At 37.8% G+C, this 15,286-nt stretch overlaps 1 long non-coding RNA gene across 1 annotated transcript in view; it reads left to right on the top strand.

The window, feature by feature from the left end:
- Positions 1 to 2,011: 2,011 nt before the first annotated feature.
- The window catches only part of LOC116789780, a 35,022-nt gene continuing 21,747 nt past the window's right edge, over positions 2,012 to 15,286 (top strand). The window contains exon 1 of the long non-coding RNA XR_004358151.1: positions 2,012 to 2,082. This is a non-coding gene — a long non-coding RNA (uncharacterized LOC116789780). The remainder of the gene's footprint in view (positions 2,083 to 15,286) is intronic.

Raw genomic sequence — 15,286 nt, 5'->3', positions numbered from 1 at the left:
CTGGTTCATGGATCCTGGGGATGCTGTTGCCTCACTGGCTGTTTACTCCATCAAAGCTGCTCACTGTGCCCCAGCTCTGCTGGGCAATCTCCCTTCCAGTTACCACCAGCTCAGCAGCTCATGGGAGTATCTCTTGCTCAGTCAGTGTCCAAAAGAACTGGGTGGTTGCAGATGTCCATTACTTCTGACACAGGCTAGCAAAGCACAAAACAGAGAGAGCAGAGCTGGGAGAGTCAGAGGGTAAAGTAGCAGGTAGAAAAAATCTGAGCAAGCTTTGGGCTCACAGTGAGCACCCAACTGCTTTGGAAAGAGCAACTGCAGAAGATCTGCTGCTTGCATGTCTCCAGCAGGCAGGGCAGCTGCCCCAGCTGGCATGGGACACATCCTGCAAAGAATGCTCAGTGCATCCAGGGATGCTGACAGCCAAACTGAAAAGAGGTGTTTCTCACATAAACATCCTTGCAGGATATAGCCAAGCCTATGATTTGTCAAATAAATTCTTTTTAAAATAAATAGTAGCACTTTCCATTCCCTGCTCCTGTTCACACAACCTCACATAGAAATTTAAAGACAAATCTACTGACTCTAAAAAAGTGCCTGTCAGGCAAGGTTACAGCAGTCACACATGCTATACAAGAAGGATAGGAACTACCATGGAAAACAGGCAATAACTTTTGTGCTGAAACAAAACTAATTAAATGGGAGATGATACGTGTCTCATAACAATAGCAAATGAACTGAAAAGTTCCTTGAAAACCAATTAAATCAACCTCTTACTTCCAAGACTTAGAAAGAAATTAATATAACCTTAATAAATGACATATAATTAAAACTTTAGGAAGCCATTCATGTAAAAACGATATCAGGTTGTCTTATGAACCCATAGAAAATAATTGTGATCTAAACATTTCCAATTCTGATTTGGGAGATCAAGAGTGAGATCTCCATGTTTCTGAGTGGGTGTTCACATTACACAGACTACAGATGGGAAGGGTGTTAGGCAGATTTACAAGTTTAAATCCCTGTTTAAAAACACTATCTCAAAATATTATACAGATAGAATCAAAGCTGACAGAACTTGTCACTGTTCCATTCTCCAAAATGAATCTATTTTACTTGGTTTAATTATCCAGATACATATCTTAAATCCAAAGCACACCCAAGCCCTCATTTCTAGCACTCTCCTTTGGCTGCTGTTGACAGCACGAGATCCAGCAGCATCTTACATGTTAGTAGCCACATCCACAGCCTGCTTCCAGGCCTCTCTGCTCAGTTCCCGTGCCAAGCACCAGAACCAAGAGGGAAAAAAAAAGATACTTGCACAAGTGCCTGCTTGCCTATGTGTGTTCTCACACACATACACCCCACACCAGATAACATATAGGGAGAAATATCTAATCTCTTATTTTATGCTGCGCCAAAAATTGGGGAACAGGTGCATTGATGGGAGCTTATTGTATCCTTCTGTACTTCTAGTGAATTAATAATTCCTCTCTTCTTTTTCTTATGTTTTTAAACGAAATTTCTGGTGGCAAGTCTTTTTTTCTGCTTTTAGTTATAGTTTCTAATGATTTTCAGTGACAATTCCGGAGTAAGGAACTACCTCTCCCTCTGCTCACAACCTTCATTCCTGTCCCATCCTTTCCCTTGTGCTGACATGACTGTTTTTAGGGACATAGGAACTGGCTCAAGGAAACAGGTTTCAATTTAAAATAGCACTGGAAAAGTAGATAAAAGCAGAGGAATGTTTTAATCTGAACCTGCTCCCTTACCTATTTTCCTACACCTCTTTTAAAAGATTTGTATCAAAACAACTATTTAGGCAGGTGCAGGTCAGAAAAAATCAACTGAGGACTGAAACCCTCTAAATGCCATTGCTGAACAAGAAGAATGTGAAACTGTTAAACTGTACCAGGCATTATTTAGCTAGTTAAAGAAGAAGTAATACAGAGCCTGGGAGGTGAGGTTAAAGCCCTGTTTGCCGTTAACTTCAAAGCAATGCAGAGAGGGAGATCAAGTCAATCTTCAAGTGTGCCACTGGTGTTTGAAATGTATTCATTAAACAAAGGAACTGCAGGAACTGTAAGCACATTTAAAATAATTACTAATTTTAATGTTATTTTCTTGCAGAATTTTTTATGCTTATGATGAATTTATTTGTTTTAGGCGCTGCAGGGGACTATTTTACTTTACAGTTTTATTAATTATTTGTTTTTGCTACTGTACAATAACACTCTTTTTGCCTTTTTTTGTTTGTTTGTTTGAAGGCTTTTTTCCATCAGAAAAAGTATTATTACATGATAGAATTACCCACCTGTAACAAACTCACTTCTGTGGCAGAAAATTTGTATTAAATTGCACTTCAAGATGGGAAGACAATCTACCCCTTAAAGAAAGATGAAAATAGTTGTATGGGAAACTTTTGGCAGAGAACAAAGGTTTTCCTAGAAAATACTGGTCTACGGAGCAGATCCTTTGCTGTTTCTTCAGTTTTTCCATAGCTCTTCAAGATTAATTGTCAGTAAGAATATACAGATTAGATTCTGAGTCACTTTATTTCATATATTTCACAGTTAATTCATGATTTACTTAAAGTTCTCAGGGTTTGGCTCCATTAGAATAGCGTATTTAGGATTTTTACACAATATTATTCATCAATAATTACTTAGCTACTTAGGCCTTATTTTTCAAAATCTAAATCTGTATTTGGCGACATTTTAAAATACCTAATATCCTGCTAGGACACCTCATAAGAGTGTTAGAATCCAAGGCAGTAAAAAAGAGGTATCTTATGGGTTTGGTGAATATTTTAATTACTTCAGAATACAGAAAAAACCTTTACCAGAAGACATGGAAAACATAATTTTACTGGTTCCTGTACCAAATTAATTTAATTGGAACACAAAATCACTAACATTAAATTCTTGTGAAATTTTTTGATTGATGGTATTCAGGCACTTAATCCAGTTGAAATTCTCCCGAAGACTGAAACAGTAGCTAAAATTGTCTGATTTTTAGGAACTTTAGATTAATTTCTAAATGAACTTAAGGTTCATTTCTGTCAAAGGGAGGAATTTATATTGTTCGGAATGTATTGTTCCAAACAGCCACGCTTATGAAGAATTAATCCAAAATCAGCAGAATAAGTACAAATACTCTCTTTGTTCCCTTTTTTCTAATCTGGCCTTCCACTCAGTTCCCTGCCCCAAGGGGTTCTGCTTCTGAGCTCTCTCTTAGTGTCTGCCTGCATCTTTCCTTATTTGCTGGTTTTTCTTTGCTAACATATCTGATTATGAAAAAATTCCCTAGAATCTGGATCTATGACTGGTGTCTATATGGCTTAGTTTTTCCTAGGTATTGCCACTTGACTCAAATATCAGCTTCTCTCTCTTTTTATATATGTCTATTGATATCCATATATTGGTTTTGATGGTGTTAATGAGAAGGTTCATAAAATTTTCACTTTGACTCTAAGTTCCTATTCAGGTAGTTCCAGCTCTCATAAAGGGTAGTGCCCTGTGTTTACTAAGACAAGTAACAAAACATGCTTCCCTTCTCTGTTTATTAAATCTACAAGGATCTGAGACAGGGATCCAAAGCTGTCTTAGACTTTCATATTGCCATGTATCACAGCAGCTTCAAAGCATTCTGTTCTCATCCAGGAGCAAATGGGCAGGAGGGAGGCACTGCCTGGAGTCTGGGTTTGGGGGTTTTTTGCCATTGTTGCTTGGAATTGGAAAACTTACGTTACAACTTTTTCTGCAATATGGCTAAGCCTAAAGACTTAATTTAATATTACATCCCAAGTTATATTATAAATATTATTTGATTTGTTATTTTTGGAACCTGTATGACAGCATTGGTTTTTATCCCAGATTACATCTAAAATAAGAAAGAAAAAAAGGCAGATAGATTTCCTAACAAGCAGTATCTGTTTACCATCAGTTGCCAAGAAACTATGTAGTGGCTTAGAGAAATTGAGTGGGTTTTTTCTATGGCTTAGTGGTCCAGACCATCACGGGAACTTATGAAACTGGGAATCCACATGTTTTATAAAATTTCTCTTTTGGAAATAAAAATTTGGCTTAAATTTATTAAATGTTAAAGGTAACACAGAATAATTTTTCAGACTAAAATCCTTAAAGAGGGATTCATGTAATAATGTGACCAGAAATTTTTTTTCATATTTCTAACATTCCTTCTCTGTTCATACAGCTCAAAATCTATCAGCTACAGGGTTTTATTTGCCTATATCTCTTAAAGAGTACAACAGATAGACCAAGAGCTAGCCTTTCCTGTACCATGATCAGCCATGTATCATTAACTAACCACAAATTAGAAGTCACTACTAATGCTTATGTATATAATATTCCCGAGCAATATCTAAAAAACAGTTGTTGCTATAGGAGTTTTGTAAATATGAGCCCAAAGTAACTATAATTAGTTTATTTAACACAATGCAGTCATTGACTCAACAAAATCCTTCACCACAAAAATGTGCAGGTTAGAAGATCTGAATACAGATCAGCAGTTGTTCTTGTATTTTCAGTAATTGAACCATTTCTCTGACTCTGTAGAAATATAGAAGAATCATAAAAAGACAAGAACTTTTCATTCTGGTAGTGTAATCACATTTAAATCCCAGTCAGTACCAAGGTTAATCAAAGGAGCAGGCTTCATTACAAGTGTTATCTGTAATTTTAAATACCTTGCAATAAAATCAGGAGTTAACTTTCACAGTCTTTCAAAACATGGATATGCCCCTGAAGAAAGCTATGTACCTGCAGATGCAATAAATAAAGCTAAAGCTGTTTAAATAACTGCATTTAGGAGCTTTCTGAAACTGTTTGTAATATTTGATGAAAAAATAACTAAAAATTATTTTCTCCATGATTAGTTGATCCTACTAGTATAACCATAAGACTAAAAAAAAAGCATTTATTCTCCTAACAATTTTTTTTAAGTGTTGACATAGATGACATACAAGAAACAAGACAAATATCAATATCTAAGCAATGTCTCCAGGAGAAAGCAGATTGAATGACTAAATATGGGTTTACCAAAATGACTGAGCAATTGTCCCTTGCCCCTTTCACATCCTGAGAGTATTCATATCTCCCCTAATCAAAGTGCTCACTTAATTTGGCTCTTAAGTCAAACTCAGAGTTATTCCTATTCACTGTCTGCTTACCTTCTAACTTACCAACACAGCTTTCATCAACATTTATAGAAATTCAAATTAGTTTTTCGTCAATAATTGTTTACTCCCCTGAAAACATACTTATGCTGAACCATAGTTTTATTTTTTCAAAATTTTGCCTCTAGGTGCTGTAAAGTTCTTCAATTAAGAATTACAGTATAAAGGCAAAGATCTGCAAGTCCATATTCAAGATTTGGAACTAGATAACCAGCTATAGATATCCCACTATACTTTTTTTTTTTTAAATGATGTTTCACTTAAAATCTGTTAAAAATGGGATAGCAACCTCTGCCCCAAGATTCATACATGGGAATATTTTATTGTTTTTCCTCTAGCTGATTCACAATAATTAACTGAAGCACAGAAGTCCCCTCTTAGTGAGGAATTCTTTCAGTTGGGATATGCTTTGACCTCCTGCATAACAACAGATGGGTGAAGCTTGCCAAATATTTCAGAAAAGGTGGCTCAAATCAATGCTTTTTCTGCGTGTCCAAAACACACATCTGACAATCACAGATACCATGTACATGCTGCTGCTGTTCCCAGACTGCTATCTCCATTGTCGAGGTCCTGGTAAGATATGACACAAGGGATGGATCTCTAGACAGTTAATGTAACAAATGAAGCAAGCACTATATTATCTAATTCAGACTCTGGGCCCCAAATTTTCAAGCTTTTCACAAAAATTGTAGTTAGGACTAGAATTCCGGAAGTATACGCGAGTTTTTTTAAAGAAGCCAAGTTCTCAGCTTGCCTGAAAAATACATCCATGTATGTCCATAGGTGAGATACAATTCAAGCAGGAGAACTTCCTCTAGTAATAAGTATTTGGAAATAGTTCTAATAGGCATAATAATGGCTTGATGAGATCATCTCTCAACTGAGGCTCAGAATAATCTCTCCACTTTCCTTAAAAAATATGCAGTTGCAAACAAATAATGATGTCTCTTGATCTCCCTTTCTGGGATCCTTTTGAGTCAGAAAATTATTTTGTTAATAATTATTACTTGTTTAATAATAACAGACAACAGCTAAGGAACAAGTATAATATAAGAGATATATTGGTCATTTCAAGCAAATACACCGTCTCTTACAAACTTAGAGGAGAAAGCCAGAAGGCACATACTCAGACGCAAAATTATAATCACAGACAGAAATACAGCATAAATCCTCAGCTACCAAAACTGTTCTAGGCTGGAGACATATTTTTACTCCTTCTTCAATATCTATCATCTTGATATGTAAAGATGACAAAAAAAATAGTCTTTAGACTTTTTCACCAGTATGTTACTGTATGCTCTTTGCTGCCCCACTCAGTGTTTTAAGGTTTTGAGTCCATTGGTTTCACTTTTGAAAGGTTCAGAGGAGAGAAAGCCAAATAGAGAAGATGGATTTTTACTTTGTTCTGTTTAGCTCCAGTAAAAAAAATATGGCATAAATAAAATGTGCCAGGCCCAGTCCTTTTGAAGTTCTTACAGGAAGGTCATACACATTCTCACAAACTCTCACATCCCTCGCAGAACAGGAAGAACAAGTAAATAAGGGGAGCTCTGGGCAAGCAGCTAAATACCGCATCTGTCCTTAGCTTCTAAAACACACCTATGAGGCTATAGATGGTCAAGCAGTCTGAAGCTGCTCTGAGTTATATCCGGGACTCATTCCAGAAAAGAAACTGCAGAAACGACATGAACTGTCTCTCTCCTTCCCAGCTATGCCAATGATGTCTCCGCTGCAGGCTTATTCTTACTGGGACTCACTGAAGAATCCCAGGCTTCATGATGTAAATAAGGAGAGACACTGTTATCCCTTGTAGAATCATCAGGCCACAGCAGCTTAATCTTTAAGGCTCGCAGTAGACTGTCCCCATTGCTTTCTGAAGTGACACAGGAGGAGGCATACACTTAAGAACACTACCTCTGAAATGAACATTGCACACTTGCAAATGAGATCAGTAGAGAATAGAACTAATGAGAGAAAATTCCACATTAAGTTTAATTTTTATTTGTCAGTGCAAACTATTGTTCCAACATTAATTAAGAATATTCTCAGGATTACAAAAAGTGAAGATGAAAAAGTGGTACTGGCAATGCTATCCCTCTGAACACTGAAGATGTGAGGACCAACCTTGAATTAAATTTCACTCAGTGGAGTCAGAATAAAGAATAGAGCACTGCAGAATATTCCCATCTCTCTTTTCTCCTCAGCAGTCAACTGTGCTTGAGCTACCAAAACTGCTGTAGGTTCTAGCAAGAGACTACAGCTGTAAACTGTCCATGGAGAAAAAAATAATCTTTAAAAGGAAATTCTCCTCCATATTGTCATAATCATTCTTTTAATAGATACATTGACCAACCTGTGTCTTACAGGTAGCTATTTATCAAAGCCCACATCCATGTCGTACAGCCTCTCTCTAGTTTCCTCTAGTTTCCACTTTACATTACTGGGAGATATCTCTCTGCTTCTGTATTGACCACTAAGAATATCAAAGCATTTATTTTCCTTTTTATTTTTGTAAACTAGTTGCAACAATGGAAATTAGGCTTGATCAGCGTATTTAGTTTAGCAGGTATAAAGTCCTTCCTTTAGACAATATTACTGAAGTGCCTACCATGAACTCTAAAGCAGCTGGGAGTTTAATTGATTCCTAAAAATGCAATGGAAGCAGAGAACATAAAAAATGACAGAGTTGTTGTTGATGCAAATGAAAATGTTACAGCAAAGCAGCTGCAGAGAATACTGTAGATGTTTACATTTTCCCAACATTCTTACATTGTTTCTTCCAGATTTTCCAGGCAAAGCTCACCTGGTTTTGCTCAAGGCCTGGAATGCAGTGAATTGTGTACAGCACCTAATATTTATTCATGCCATTGTCAAGAACATCTTTGCAGCTCCTGCCAAAGTCTGTCATTGAATGTGTTTGTTCAGCTGCATGGCAAAAACATAATACACAGTCATCATTTTTACTTCGTCACCTACTCAATATTTTTCTTCTCTGATTAAATTAACTCATAAATAGTGTGCTTTTCATGCCAGAAAAAATCTTACTACATCCATTCAACTAACACCCATTTGTACATTTTTATGTTCTTGAACATTTAGCTACTTCAATAATTAATTCTGAAACAATGAAAAAGCCAAATGCCCTAATTTACTGGGGACTCTGGAAACTCTAATCACAATTCCAAAAGATTATATATTCAGTCAAAACTTTCTGCTAAGCTAAATTTCCTCATTACTTACTATCAGCTGTAGAATGATGCATAAGAATGGAGAAAATACAAGGATAGTAAAGCACTTGGTAAAAAAAATATTTAACACCACTCTGCATTTCCACATGAAAAGACTGACTGTACGAGAGAAGATTGACTGCAGCACAGATGATGAAGAATAGTGTTAGGTAGCCAGACTAAAACCAGAGCACATGAGGGAACCTGGCCAGACACTTCAGCTTCTAGCCCCCCTCAGTTGCTGCTGCTACCCACAGGAGGTAAAGTATGGATATTCTCTCACACTGCAAAGAGATCTCCTACCCTGGATGGCACAGAAACCGCAGCTTACAGGCATCTGACTTTGTGTCCGGGAATCAGTGGAAAATAAGATTCCCCTGGGAGGTCTACCCTCTCTCTAGGCAAGTTTAATTTGAGAGATGTTCCTCTTAAACCCATTCTTAAACATTTTCAGTGATGAAAACTCCACAGCCCTCTCAAAAAATCAACTTTGCTATCTTTAGAGTCAGAAAGCTGTTTTCTAAGGTCTAATTTGAATTTGCCAGAGCAAATCTTTTCTATCTACCATAGAGAACAAATAATTCCTGTAAAAGGCTGCTGTAAATAAAATCAAAGGCTGTTCTCATGGCCCATCAGTCTTCTTTATTCTAGAGAAAGAAATACAATACACTTCTTCCAATTTTTCATATATGTCATGTTGTTGTGACCTGGTTATTCTCCCCTGGGCTCTAACTACCTTTGTATCTTTCCAGAACTTTGGCACCCCAAAACCTGATATAACACAGGCCTTAAACAGTACTGAAATAGTTGTTCAAGACAATATCATGCAACATGGTGTCAGACAGTCAGAATACCTGTGACCTATCCTCTTTCCACTTTACTTGTGACCGGTTTTACAAGGAAGTGAAATCAATTTGACATGATTAGTTACTGACAAATTCCTATTCATCAAGTGAATGAATTTCACAGATTCATATTGGCTGCTACTTATTTCCTTTTCATCTTTTGGGGCTTGAATTTTGTTACGAATTACAGAAAAAAACTTTGAATAAATAGACATGTGGCTAGCCAGAATTCCTTTTCTTTTTCTCCCCCTTTCTGAAAGAAGGTATCACATTTAACTTTTTACAATTTTTCTCTTTGGTCTTCCCAGTGTCCTCCAAACAATTGCTAGCAAATTTGAGGTGGCCATGATGAACTCGATTCTGTGATAATTAGGAAATGTGTCAAGAACATGAAAAACATTTGTCTTGCCCTTATGTTACTCTAGGCAGAGGCTTTACCGTTTTTAGGTGGTGTTAATTACACTAGCCAGCTGCTACAGTTGATGCATTTAGTAGAGTCTGGTCCAATAAAAAGTACAAAATATTTCAGCTGTCACAGCATCACATATCCTTTTCTCTTGAGCTTGCTTCCCAGTTGTCTAACTTCAGAAGACTTTCTCTTCCTGACGACTGTCATTTTACTTTTGCTGCTTTACCTTTCTCTCTTCCTATGCATTGTGAGTTCTGTCTGCCACAATCACGAGTGCTGCTGCCCACACATGTCTGTCTGCCACAAATGCTGCTGCCCTCAATGTTCTGCAATGGAATAGTGTCATATCTTATGCACATTCCTCAGACCTTGGTTTCTTACTATTCACATCGAAGAAAGTATTGAACATTTGCTCAGGCCCTTTGAATGTCCAAGAAAATCAGAAACAAACTACTTGACTAAGTGAAACAGAAACTTATAAGCACTCAACATTATCTGTCTGACAGTGTGTCCCTGAGATATTACCTCTTTCAGGATTTGAAAGAGTTAAGGCACAGTCACAGTGCGCACCCCTGATCACAGTGTACAGCATGTATGGAGGCAGCCTGCAAAAGGGAACAAAACAAAGGAAGTAATGTGGAATAGGCCCCCCAACCAGGAAATTGAGGAAGATGAGTTGTGAGTTATCTAGTCCTGGCTGAGGGGTCTGATTAAGTTACAGAACTGAAAAGATGTCTTACAAGAATAATTTCTCTGATGAAGGCAAAATTTAAAGTAAGTCTGGCTCTGAACTCAAAGTCCAAACACAAGGACTCTGCAGCTAAACTGAAGATTAAAATGAGCCTGATCTTCACTGAGCTTTAAACAGAGACCTTACACTTTTGTTATTCAGTACAACACACTAGAGAAGGTGAATTCCCCATTGTCTTTGCTGTCTGTGCTTCAAGCAAATCACAGGTATCACCAGACCTAAGAGGACGCCTGGGACCTGTTCAGCAAGTCCAAAAGACCTTTTTGCCAAGGTAAAACGTGAGTATCTGAAAAAATCTCCCAAAAAATTGGAAAACAGCCTCTAGGAAAAAACCCCACAAGCTTCAACTGTTTTGGAAAACTGATTCACCTTCAATTCTTCCCTTTTAACTCTCATCAACCAAGAATTTGCTAACCAGTGCCTTTACCAACAGTTTGATTGTTAAAGAACATAGATTTCAGGGCTTCAGAAGAGTCTACTACCTAAATATAAAAATTATCCCTCACTTGAACTTCCAGATTTAATGCTTTGTAGGAGACCCAAATGGTGATATTACCTATGTCTTTCTTCTTCACCATCACACATATTCTTTGGGCTCCCTTCTGGACATCTCAGCATGTGATAACCTTCCTTGTTTTTAACCTGCTTCTCCTTCCTGAAGAATCTATATCCTTTATATCCTTTATATTAATATCCCAGCCATATGAATTCTCTCACCAAGTCTCTGTTACTACAATTCAGCTACAATCATAACCAATTACTAAGATTTTCAGTTTTCCTTGTTTATTTTTTATATTCTTCAGTTTAATTATTTATAATACTCATGACTGACCTGCTGTTTTGCTCCTTGTCCTTGTGACTTTATTAGGAACAAACATTTCTCTATTACACGTAGTTTTTTAACCTCATGCAAGTTGGTGATGATTATTTTAGTACATGGAGTTTTGCCAGCTCTCTCCTTAACTTTTAGACTAAAGTAATTCTTTCCAGGATAGCAAATGACTGTTGAAGTATTTTTTTCTTCTTTTAGTGTGGGCCCAATATTTGCCCAGCGACTTATAGAATTATCACTGATAGTCGAGGTAAATTAACATCCTTTCAGTGTCATAGTGTTCATCTTCAGGCTGTGACCTGACTGTCAAATAGGAGGTTTTGCATGAGTTCCACCTGAGTTTCTGATCTCCATGTCTCCATCCCTTTTCTGCAAACCTTTTGATCTGCCCAGCATTGCTTCCAACAGTATCTTTGTGACAGGAGAAGAGGATGCAATAGAAGAGACCTATGAGGCAGATGAGTTGGAGAAATAGTGATATTTTGACCCGGACTGGTGAGAAGGAATAGTTCTTTGGGGACATTCAGGAGATGTTAATACTGTCCTGAAAGTGATGGGATGAACTTTTTTCCCTTTCTGGTAAAATGGCTGCCTGTCCATGAATCTCACAGCTCTTCATGGTTTTGGCTTTTTCCCTGTTATCACTGAGACAGTCTTATTGTGGCCAGAAAAGGGTTATTCTCAATGTTGGCAGGTGGCTGGCATGGGGTCAGACACTTTGCTTACAAAATGCAATAGACTATACATTCCTTCCTTCAGTACTGGACATCACCTAATCTAGTTTACAATATCTATTTGTATAGTTTCTTCAGTGGTGTTTATATGTACCCTGTTTTATGATAACAGATGCGTCTCTACCTGACCGCTTGCAGCTCTTTTCCCTGCTTCATAAGAGATTTTAGTAGCAACCACAATCCAAACCAGATGTCCTTTCCTACCCAGCCTTCTTTGGAAGAGAACGTAGGTCACACTCCCTACAAATCTAATGCAGGACCGGAGCCAAGGCATACAGGATCAGGTCCCCATCTGGGCACGGCATTCAGTTTCCTAATTGCTTGCACAAACCAGGATGTTATATGTATAAAGAATTACATTATTTGCTGCACTTCTCCAAAGCATAGTAGAAAACCTGTAGATTCAGGGTGGAAGAGAAAAGGGAGAGGAAGAGCAAGACAGAGGCAGCTTTAAACCATATATGTGCCTCTGTGGGATGTTTCAAGAGCCCAAGTAACTAAGTTATAGTGCACCCTGAGGTGTTAATGGGCTACCCCAAAGTCAATAGCAACTGAAAATCCATGTAATTAGGCAATGGAAACACTCCCTTCCGTCTCAATGTAGCCCCACACCAGTCAGAAGCTTTTTCCTCAGTTACGGAGCAGGAGGAATGTTACCCTGCCTAAACTTATTAAACTGCTCTTTAGACCTCTGTACCTGGAGTACAGGAACCACAGCCCAGGCAAGAATATGCCACTTTTTCCTGCAGAAGACTGACATTCTCTTTGTCAAAGATAGAATAGTCTTTTTTTTTTTATCATATGACTAGAATATGGCTATCACCTGGCTACAACGCTAGCTAGGTACCTACCACCTGAGCAGCACTGTTGACATGTGGCAGCCATGCTTTCAGTCATCACTCATATGAAAACTGGAGGTGACTCTTCAGCTGCCAGAGACAGGGTAGAAAACTAATGGGGGAAGAGCAGGTCCTCGATCGTTATCTCTTTGAAGTTTTATTACAGCAGAACTTCCTTCTGAATATTTGACTGGCTGCAGCAGGAGTGCTGCACTTCAGTGGGCCTCTGTCAGACTCCCTCTGATGAACATTAACATGCAGGCTTGGGAAAAACCTCTATACTCCAGAACACACTAGGATCTGCTAAATAACCCGAGACTCGCCTCTGCTAAGTGTTGTACATACTGTGGAAGGAAGCCTTTTGTTACAGGTTTTACAGCTGTTATTTGCTTTGGGTTTGGTTTTGTTTTCAAAGAAAGGAAAATAAAATGAATTTAACAAGTAGGTTTCAGATCTTTTACAAGATAAATTGATAGGTTTTCTGCATGATTCTCATGTTTTTACATTATTGCACTCATTTAAATCACCCTGTTAGTTCTCGGTGTTGGAAAACCTATTGAATACATATGGACCCCTTAACTTGCCTTTGCAACTATTTGAAGCATTTAGGAATCCATCAAACAGAAAAGAGAACAGCATATTGCAACTACCATATGGGCACTAAATGTGATCTTGTCAAAGGAAAAGAGAATTAACTATTTTTTACATTCCTTGTGGCCTGCATTTTTTTTCTTTCAGAATATGAATTGTTTCTAACCATGTTTTGTTTTTGAAAACTCATTACAAGCCAAGGAAATATCCAGGTTACTAAAAAAACTCAGCAGGTTTATGGTCTTCTCCAATGATTACCTAATACATTTGTCTCATCTGCTTTCCTTGTTGTGTGAAAACACACTGAGGAAATGTGTAAATGTAGTGAATTGTTCCCAACTCTTTTATTCACCTTTCAGCATTCTAGTTCCTTCCCTTGGCATTGATATCATTATGCATTTGTCAAAGACAGACTGTCACTTTAGAGCTTCTATTATGTGCAAGATTTGGCAGCACATTTTACCTTTGGGATTTGCTTATATCCTTTGCATGTTATTGTACTGCTTTGGCATTCAGCAACTTCAGTACACCCTCTTCTTTGATGTTCATTCCAGCCCCTAAATGTGGAAACAATGACTGAAATTTTGGATCAAAGCATCCCATAGATGGCAGGCAACATAATTTTGTGATAATGTACATGAACAGAAAGAAATCCCATAGCTAGAATCTAAGTCTCTAATTGTTCTACAATTTGTGTATTCTAATATTCAAGAAAAGGAAAAAAAATGGGAATAAACAATGTAGAGGTCCAGTTGAATTCATACCAGTGGGCAATTTCTCAATATAATTCAAAGAAAACACCCTTTTTTATTTTTCCCCACAATTGAACAAGAAATTACAATGTCTGCCTCATATTTCTTCTAGAATCAAAGAAAAAAAACAATCTTCCCATTTTTTACTGTTTCCTAAAATACGGTACCAAGCACAAATACAGTAGCCAATAAGGTTAAATGCAAAATTTCATCCATGATTTAAAATAAAAGAAGCAAAAATATTTTAAAAAAAGCAAACTATTTTCAAAACCACCATTCCCATTTATATTTGTAGTGAATATGAAAATGGTTTGGTCTAGCTGATTTTAAATTAGGTCCCACTGACCATGAGTTTTGTGACCAGTTCAGCTTCCTCACCATTCATGTGGGCAGGTAGAGGTGTACAGAGAAACTAAAACATTCGGGTTTACTGATGATTCGTTTTACATAAACCCAAATTAAGTTAGATTAAAATAAATGAAAAAATCTATCATAAAACATGTGAGTTTTTTAATTTTTTTTTTTTTTTCCTTAGCAAGGGCGTATGCAAGTGGTAGGACAGCTACTGAGGTTATTACAGTAATTTATTAACACTCAGGCTTTGACACCTCCGCGCTGCAGTTTGCGTGCCCGGTGACCCCACACCCACAGGTGCGTGCGCCTGCCCCAGCCCGCGTTTTCCAGCCGGGGCTTCCAGAGGTCAGTTTTTCCAGCCAGCCATGTGCAACAGTGCCATCCAGTGGCAGCTCTTCCTATTCGCATCCGGATAACCTCTAGGAATCCAACAAAATTACTACTTGTAAATAAAATGAATGAACACTCCCACCCCCCCATAGGTAGCAAGCTGCCTTCATGTTAACTGTTAACCACAGAGCAACACATCTTCAGTTGCTGTAAAATCCTCTCATTGTATCCATGGGCAGATTTTAACCATACAAACCAGAGTGCTCTTTTCTGTGTCTGGGGGCTGTGCAGGGTTGGGGCAATGCCCCGTGGAGGTAAGAGCACTGAGCTCCAGGCTGAGAGCCTTCTAAAGTGTGCAGAGCTGCACGGGCCTGGAGCTAGATCACGCCTTACCTGAAGTATGTATTCACCACTGAAGCAAG

This window comes from Chiroxiphia lanceolata, chromosome 7 (genome assembly GCF_009829145.1).
Source record: "Chiroxiphia lanceolata isolate bChiLan1 chromosome 7, bChiLan1.pri, whole genome shotgun sequence".
Lineage (NCBI taxonomy): Eukaryota > Metazoa > Chordata > Aves > Passeriformes > Pipridae > Chiroxiphia > Chiroxiphia lanceolata.
This window is presented reverse-complemented; position numbering and strand designations above follow the sequence as displayed.